Source organism: Apium graveolens, chromosome 9, assembly GCF_009905375.1.
Source record: "Apium graveolens cultivar Ventura chromosome 9, ASM990537v1, whole genome shotgun sequence".
Lineage (NCBI taxonomy): Eukaryota > Viridiplantae > Streptophyta > Magnoliopsida > Apiales > Apiaceae > Apium > Apium graveolens.
This window is the reverse complement of record NC_133655.1, coordinates 137,667,432-137,677,073: the sequence shown is the minus strand read 5'-3', so window position 1 is coordinate 137,677,073 and position 9,642 is coordinate 137,667,432. Positions and strand designations below refer to the sequence as shown.

The window sequence follows — 9,642 nt, the reverse complement described above, 5'->3', positions numbered from 1 at the left end:
GTACTGTCAGTACTTGGCTTATCAGAACTTGACGAATCAGAATTTGAAGAGCCAGATGTATGTTCTGATGCTTCTTGAGATGTGAAAATATCTTGAGTATGCTCCCCCTGCATTGGTGCATCTTCCTTTGACGTAGTCACCACAGTTTCAATAACATCAGAGTTTAATCCATCAGAATTTACAGTATCGGAACTTAGACTGTCAGGACTTGAGGTATCAGAATATGAATCTTCATTTTCAAATCTCAGCTGATCATGATCAATGCAATCTTCAAGTCCAGTGATCTTCTTGCCATCAAAAGAGACATTGATAGATTCCATGACCACTTTTGTTCTCAAATTATAGACTCTGAAGGCTTTTGTAGAAAGTGGATATCCAACAAAGATTCCTTCATCAGCTTTTAGATCAAACTTGGATAGCTGTTCAGGATGAGTCTTGAGAACAAAACACTTACATCCAAATACATGAAAGTATTTGAGATTTGGCTTCTTGTTTTTCACCATCTCATATGGTGTTTTTCCATGCTTGTTAATGAGTGTTGCATTTTGAGTAAAACAAGCAGTCTGCACAGCTTCAGCCCAGAAATAGGTTGGAAGATTTGCTTCTTCAAGCATTGTTCGTGCAGCTTCAATGAGAGTTCTATTCTTCCTTTCAACAACTCCATTTTGCTGTGGAGTTCTAGGAGCAGAAAATTCCTGCTTTATTCCATGATTTTTGCAGAACTCTTCCATTATCAGATTCTTGAATTCAGTGCCATTATCACTCCTCAAAATTTTCACAGAATCTTTGATCAATTTATCCAGATGTTTGACATGATCAATCAGGATAGATGCAGTTTCACTTTTTGTGTGCAAGAAATACACCCATGTGTATCTGGTGAACTCATCTACTATGACCAACGCATATTTCTTCTTTGCAATAGACATGACATTCACTGGACCAAATAGATCAACATGAAGTAGATAATAAGGCTCAAGAATTGATGATTCAGTCTTGCTCTTGAACGAAGATTTTCTTTGTTTAGCCTTCTGACATGAGTCACAAAGACCATCAGGAACAAACACTGATTTTGGCAGTCCTCTCACAAGATCTTTCTTGATCAATTCATTTATCTTGTTGAAGTTTAAATGAGAGAGTTTCTTGTGCCAATTCCAGCTTTCTTCAGTTGAGGCTCTACTCACTAAACAGATTGCAGAACCATCAGAACTTGTTGAAAGCTTAGCTTCATAAATGTTACCACGCCTGAATCCCTTCAGAACAATTTTTTCTTTAGATTTACTAACTATTTCACAATGTTCTGCAAAGAAATCAACATGATAACCTCTGTCACAGATTTGACTTATACTCAGTAAGTTGTGTTTAAGTCCTGAGACCAAAGCTACATCTTTAATGATGACATTCCCAAGATTGATATTGCCATATCCCAAAGTTTTTCCAATGTTGCCATCTCCATAAGAAACACTTGGGCCAGCTTTCTCCACAAAGTCTGATAGCAGGGCCTTATTTCCAGTCATATGTCCTGAACATCCACTGTCCAGAACTAAAATATTTTTCCTGTTGCCCTGCAATCAAAAAGACCACTAATTATTAGTTTTAAGGACCCAGACTTGCTTGGATCCTTTGGCCTTTTTAGGTTTGTTAACATTTGCAGCAGATTTAGCATCAGATTTTATGTTAACAGTTTTCTTATCAGAACTTATACTACCAGACTTTGAATCAGAACTTACACTAGAAGGAACAACAGAAACTTTCTTTAAAGAAGGTTTTATTTGATAATAATCATAGTACAAACTATGATATTCCTTACAAGTATAAATGGAATGCCATAAACTACCACAATAAAAACAAGGATCTTGTGGTTTGTATCTAACAGACTGACTCTTAACTCCTGATTTTATAGATAAGGAGTTAATATTCTTATTCTTCCTGCAAAAAGAAGCCAGATGGTTAGAACTTCCACAGTTATGACACGCTTTCCTAGGAGCATCAGGAATAGATTTATAGTTATTGCTTTTATTCACACCTTCCTTTCCATTCCTGTTTTTCCTAGGTGATTTTACCTTGTTTGTATTCTTAACATCTTTCAGCTTATGCTTAAGCTGCTTCTTTGTCATTAAGCCTATGTTAACTTCAGCTGTCTTTTCCTGTTTTAGTTTGTCAGAAGCTGATTCCTTTTTAACTTCTGATTTCTCATTTTCAGATTTTTCAGTTACAAACTTAACAGGTTTTAACTTCGGCTTTTGCTTATCAACAGGCTTAATTTCTACAGTTCCTTTTTCATTTTTATTTTCTCCATAACCTAAGCCCTCTTTCCAGTTTCCACTGCTTAGCAAATTTTGAGTTGTTTTGCCAGAGTTAGTCCAAGTTCTGATAATCTCTCTCTCCTTTTCTAACTCAGTTTTTAGAGATTCATTCATTTTTAGCACTTCATCCCTAACATAAAAAGCATCATCTCTATCCTTCTGAGTTTGATGGAACATGACTAACTCTTTTTCTAAGAAATCATTTCTTTTCCTAAAAGCAAGATTTTCAGAAGTTAATCTTTCACATGTTAAAGTTTGATCTCTATAACTAACAAACATGGTTTTAAGATATCTTCTCAACTCATTAATATCATCAGTATGAAAAGCATAAGTAGTCTGAGGTACCTTTGTTTCAGCAGCTTCAGAACTGCTCTCAGAACTTGATTTATCAGCATTTGCCATCAATGCATAGTTCTCCTCACTTTCAGAGTCTGAGGTGTCTGTCCAGCTTTTCTGCTTTGTGACAAGAGCTTTGCCTTTGTCACTCTTGGTCTTCTTGCAATCAGGAGATATGTGGCCTTTTTCACCACAATTATAACATTTAACATTAGCGTAATCTCCTCTGTCAGACTTTCCTCTTCTTCCTTCAGATTTTCTGAAATTCTTCTTATCAGAACTTATGCCTTTCCTGGAAAACTTCTTTCCCTTCCTGAACTTCCTGTATGCAATCTTTGTGATTCCTTTCACCATAAGAGCACACAGCTTCATCATCTCCTCATCAGCATCAGTTTCAGGCAAGCTTTCAGAATTTGAGTCATCATCACTCTCAGAACCTGATGACTCAGTATCAGACTTTATGATAAGAGCTTTACCCTTGTCTTTCTTTGAGGAAGGTGATTTGGGGGATTCCTCTTCAGTCTTGAGAGCAACTGTCCTTGACTTTCCTCCTTTCCTCTTGCTTCTTTGTTCCATCTCAAGTTCATGAGTCTTGAGCATTCCATAGATTTCATCAAGAGTTGTTTCATCAAGATTGTAGTTGTCTCTTATTGTTGTTGCCTTCAAATCCCAACATTCAGGAAGAGCTAACAGGAATTTAAGGTTTGTATCTTCAAGATCATATTCCTTATTAACCAATGACAAGTCATTCAAGAGTTTGACAAATCTATCATATACATCAGTCAATGACTCATTAGTCCTAGAGTCAAAGTGTTCATACTCTTGAGTGAGTATTGTCTTCCTGTTTTTCTTAACTGTTTTAGTTCCTTGACACCTTGTCTCCAGTGCATCCCATATCTCCTTAGCAGTCTTGCAGTTGATTACCCTGTTTGACATTACATTATCAATGGCACTATGCAATAAGTGTCGTACCTTGGCATCCTTAGCAATAGATGCTATATCTTCAGCAGTGTAATCACTCTTTTCCTTTGGTACGGTCTTTGCTGCTTCACCTGCAACTACAACAGCGAGCTTGGTAGGTTTGTGAGGCCCTTCCTTGATTCTATCAAGGTATTCTGGATCTGTTGCTTCCAGAAACATGGTCATCCTTACCTTCCATATGGGATATTCAGATGGTCTCAATATGGGAACTCTGATAGTCTCATATCGACTCTGAGTTGATGTCTTTGATGATTCCTCAGTTTTGGTAGGCTTAGTTGGAGTTTCTGTGTCAGACATGATTGTGTTTGGATCTTTAACTGTATGTGTGTTAACAGAAGGCTCTGATACCACTTGTTAGGTCACACTTTCACTGTAGAGGGGGTGAATACAGTGTTTATTACAATCAAATCAAACTTCAAGAACTTATGTAACAGAAAACAAACTTTATTGAAACAATAAACTCTGTTACAATCTGGAACTGTTATCTCTCAGTGATGAACAAAATATCACGAGAGCTGCTAGGGTTACAGTAAATAATATTCTCGATAATGATAACACTTATAGTGTAAACCCTATGTCTGTGTTTATATATTACACAGTTACAAGATAATCGCTAATTGATATGGAATATAATTCTGCTTCCTAATATATATCAATCAGGTATCTTTCCTTCCAAGTATTCCATTCTTTACGGAATTCCTTCTTCATGCATATCTCTTCTTATGTTTATCTTGATCTTCTTAACTTTAATCAGCTACTGTCCTTATCTGATCGTCCTTCAGCACTTAAGTTCTGATATCTATCTCCTGATGCTTATCTCCTGATAACATAAGTACTGATATCCCTTAAGTTCTGACGTCCAGTATAAGTACTGATCAGTTAAGTACTGATTTGTTCTGTTCAAATAAGATCTGAAATCTAAACATAAAACATATTAGCCATGACATTATCAAATATATCTAACATATTTGTCCCACTAGTTGGATCGATTGGTTGCTTGTCGGACTATATAGCTCATTCTTACAATTTTTAGTTTTGATCTAAGATTCGAGTTGGATAGCGCTGGAGTGCGAGGACTTAGGATTTTAGTAGATTAACTTTTGGACTCCCGCTTTAAGGTGTGCGTTTGTAATAGAATTTTGGATTAAAAATTGTATTTTGTTTTAGTTTGGCTTTTTTTATCGTAGATAACTCGCAGCTGCTACCTTTCGGGTATGCACCGGGTAAACCCTACGGGCTCACGCAATAGCCTGCAAACCATGTGAATCAAGGTAAATCGTAAACCGTATTTAAGCGACAGGCTCTGGCTCCGGAGGCATAATCATAAATTCTCCTCCCATGGAATTCGAACTTGTGACCAAGAATATAGTTATTCCCTCTTTAACCAACTAAGTCAACACTTGCGGGCATAGTTTGGCTTTAGGTTAATAGCCCGAAAAATCGTTATGTTCCATTGGGTTTCTTGAAAAAATTTATTTTCTTATTTGTGTAAATATGTATTTTTAAAAAAAAATAACTTTTTGATAGAAATATCAAGTTTGAGAATGGGTATTCAGGCATATATCTAATCCGAGAAAACGTATTTCATATATCTAGTCTCATAAAATGTATTTCAACTTTGAAAAATTTAAAAATTAGGTTAAATACCCAATATGAGATAACGTATTCGAATACCCAATCCGAGAAAATGTATCTGGTTGATATTTTTGGCCACAAATGTGATATTTTTTTACCATCAACCATTTTAAATTGTTGAATTTTAATGCATTTGATCTTTAAATTGTAAGAGATTTTGAAGAATTTATAAAAAAACGGTAAAATCACCATGAATTTGAGATTTTTTTTTTAACTATGTTACCAAATAAATCTAAATTAAAAATGAATGTTTTAAAATTCATGAGTTATGGTAAATCATCTAGTATCTAAATTGAATACACCATATATTTGAACAAGATATTTGGAAAACACGATAACATTTACATCAGATATTCAGATTATTGTCTTTTTCTTTCTTTTGCCAAGTAAAAAGTAATAATATTATTATCTGTACTGTACTGTATCTCCATTCTCCCCTTTGTTCATCGCGCATCATTTGCCTTGCTCCTTCAGCCTCCTCTGCTGTAAGTCTCTTTCATCTTTTGTTACCCTTTCTTAGTCAGATCTCTTTTTCTATGTAATTAACTGAATTCTTTCTATTTATTTGTAGTTTTAACTGAATTTATAAATTTGCAAATGCTTATGTACTTTCTATTTTATCTGAATTGTTTGTACAAGTTTTATATATTGGTATCGTTTTTGATGAATTAGCCGATGAGAATTTTTAAAATGAATGGTAGTATTACAGTAGAATGAACGAGTGAGCAATTTGTAGAAAGATTAGGATATTAGTGATGACAAGTACAACTCATTTCGATGTGCTGTTTAGTCTAGTTGTGGTTGTTGTGGAGCTCCAAGTTGTAACTGCTTTTAAGTTTCTGTTAGTGCTCGGTGCTCTCGGTTCGATATCACAAATTCACTAGTATTTGGCATCACAGATTCACAAGTAGGTATTAAGTTCCTTCGAGTCCTCGACAACTTAGTTTAATTAAGCTCTGTCCAGCTCAGTAGAAGGCTAGAAGCTATATGTATAGTCTAGGATTTCATTTCTTTTTTTCTTTTTTTCTTTTTTTTTATCGTAGGTAACCCGCAGCCGCTACCCTTCGGGTGCGCACTGGGTAAACCCTACGGGTTCACGTAATAGCCTGCAAACCACGTGAACCAAGGTAAACCGCATTTAAGCGACAGGCTCTGGCTCAGGAGGCATAATCATAAATTCTCCTCCCGTGGGATTCGAAACTGTGACCAAGAGATTAGTTTTCCTCTCTTTAATCAACTGAGCCAACCCTTGCGGGCAGGATTTCATTTCTTGGTCTATACTTGTGTAGAATATGTGTTCGATTTAAATAACCGTTTCTCAAACCCAATTCTGTAATTCATTTGTGTTGGAGTTGGCAAGTAGAGCGCTTCTGTTTTTGCAAAAGAAGGACTTAACTGTGGTCTGTGGAGATGGAATGTCTTACACAAGTTGATATTGGCCACTTTAGTACCAGTCATCCCTTTTTCAATGCTCCAAGACTGTGAAAGAAATTCAGTCATTGCGTACAGTCTTAAACGTTCCTTGTTTTTTAAATGCATAGTTGCTTATGAATCTCACCTGTGCCCGACATTTCCCTTGCTTGCTTGCATAGGTTTTAGATATTCAACATTTGATATTCCAGTTCTATTTATGGGTGAAGGTCTTTGCCTGTGAACTACAAAAATAATTACCAAGTTTTGATGTTTAACTTCAATCGGCTAAGACCGGGTATCTGTTTGTTCATGCTTACAATTATTTAAGAATTTCAATATAAACTTTGTAACATCTCGAGTTGTCTTGTATTGTTAATTGTCTTGATTGCTAGAACCATTTTATAGATTATGTTTGTCCGAAGTGCATGCAATTTTTTTTGCTCTAGATGGCAAGAGTCTATGTTATATTATCAGTAACACTACTAAAATTACTTCTTGATAATTGCCTATGTATGATAGAACACAAGGAAGCAGAGAAAGATTTCTTACTACTAATCTTCACCTTCACCTCTTTCTGTAATAATTCGCAGTTGAGCCTAACAAGATGATTTGTTTGTTGTGAAGGTGGTGCAGAGTTTTTGGTATTTTTGTGGAACTCTGGGCACAAGATATGGTCCTCGAAAGCAAAACAGTTTCTCCTCGGTGGAGACAGAATTCAATTACTTCAACACCATTTAAGAAGCAACAGGCAAGATTAGATGAGTTTGACAGCTTCTCAACACTTGTTCACCGACACCGCTTCCTTCTTACAGCTTTTGCCCTCCTGACTTTCCTCTGCACCATATATCTCTACCTTGCTGTCACCTTTGGAGCCAACGACTCATGCTCGGGTTTTTCAGGTACCCAAAAGTCGATGTGTCATATACAACAAGCTAAAGATTTTGTCTACAAAGGGAAACTGAAAAATCTCTTATAGCACTGCCTGGTAATTTGTTGGTGACTATTTCCATTATAGAGATACTGTCAACTTGAAAAATAGGTCTTGGTCCTGTATAGGAGAGAATATAGGAGAGATGCAGCTATGGATTGTTATAAAATACATGTAACCACCTCAAAACAAAACAGTTTCAGTAATTGAGAAGGTAGGGTTATATATGATAAACCAAAGTGTATTTGTTCCAGAGGATTATTGAGATTATGAAACATGTAGCTAACTGAAATCTGGTTTGATATAGCAGTGGCTTGGACTTTGTTCATCAGTGTTTGTGGTGTGTTGTTTTGTTTTCTACCTGTTAAATTTAATATCATAAGCAGTGGCTTGGACTTTGTTCATCAGTTTTTGTAGCGTGTTGTTTTGTTTTTTACCTGTTAAATTTGATATCATTACTAGCCCGTGGGATGCACTGTTTTTTAAAGTTTACTCTTTTTTTTTCTAAAATTTTATAATTTTATTTTATATTTTTTTAATGTACATATATATTGTTATTTCTGATGCCGTTATAATATTATTTTTATTTTTAATAATTTGTTTCGATATTGTTGTAACAAATATGGAAATTATGAGAAATATACGGTTGTAGAATTGAATTACTTTTTTAGCAAATACATATATTATATGGCTATATATAGTTGAATATCTAATCATATTCTATCTACGATTTTATCGTACGATTTTATTATTGTGTCATATTTTGGTGTTCGAATATTTGTAGATTAATATAATCTTTTTATATTGATGAATGGTTGAACGTCTAATCATATTATATATAAGATTTTATTAGGATATTGTATTGCATTATGGTATTTGAATAGTACTAGATAATGTAATATTTTTCTATTTATCATTGTATTATGAACCTTTTCAATTGATCTTAGAGGTCTTATTATTTGTTTTTGTTTTATTTATATAAAATTATCCTTTATTACGAATCCCGATAAACGAATTAAATCTAATTAAAATGTAGTTAGTGTATACATAATTTTTTTAAATAATTTTATATATTTTTAATACAATAGTATAGTAGTAACGAATAATTATTATTTTAACATATCCGAGTAGTATCATGTATCAGTTATTAAAATTTATTTTTAGGTAAAATTTTAGATTTATCCATTTTATTTCTTTTATAAATAGAAAAGAATCATTATGAACTCTAAATTTATCTATTTCCTTTTAGAAAAAAATGTCCCTAAGTACGTACTTAGGGAAGTTAATAATTTTTTAATTAAATCATGTAATTACAAATGGAGCTTCGGGTATTCACATTAAAAAGCCTTTTTACTAACCTAATTTAAGTGAGTAGCATCAAATTCTTACTTTTATTATAAATAAAAAGAATTTAATATGATATTATAAGTAAATCTTACTTTTTTAATTAAATTAGTTTCTTTTATTAAGGTAGACCGTAAAATTACTTTTTATTGGTCTTCTTCTTAGTTGATCTATTTTTCAAGTAATAAGTTATTATTCACTTACGCTTGTTATATGTTGACTTATAATCTGTGCGATGCACGATTTTCTAATTATTTTTTTAAAATTTTAAGATTTATTTTTAATTTTTTTTAATGTACACATGTATCGATATTTTTGATGTTGTTATAATATTATTTTTATTTTTGATAGTCTTTTGTAATATTGTTACAAATTTATTGCATATATTGAGAAATATACATTTGAGTAATTGAATTACAGTTATGTATAGTACGATGTGTAATCATATTCTATCTACTATATTGTAATTGTATCATATTTTGGTGCTTGAATAATAGTTAAACAGTGTAATCTTTGTATATTTATAATTGGTTAAATCTTTAATCATATTCTTTTTTTTATCGTATGGAACCCGCAACCGCTACCCTTCGGGTGCGTATTGGATAAACCCCACGGCCTCACGCAATAACCTGCAAATCACGTGAACTAAGGTAAATCGTATTTAAGCGACAGGCTTTTAGAGGTTCTCGTTCGGGGGATTCA

General features: G+C 33.7%; 1 long non-coding RNA gene across 1 annotated transcript; it reads left to right on the top strand.

The window, feature by feature from the left end:
- Positions 1-5,602: 5,602 nt before the first annotated feature.
- On the top strand, positions 5,603-7,927 carry LOC141682516 (uncharacterized). The gene is made up of 2 exons (XR_012559807.1): positions 5,603-5,740; positions 7,293-7,927. It is a non-coding gene; the product is annotated as an uncharacterized LOC141682516 (long non-coding RNA).
- The last annotated feature ends 1,715 nt before the right edge of the window (positions 7,928-9,642 follow it).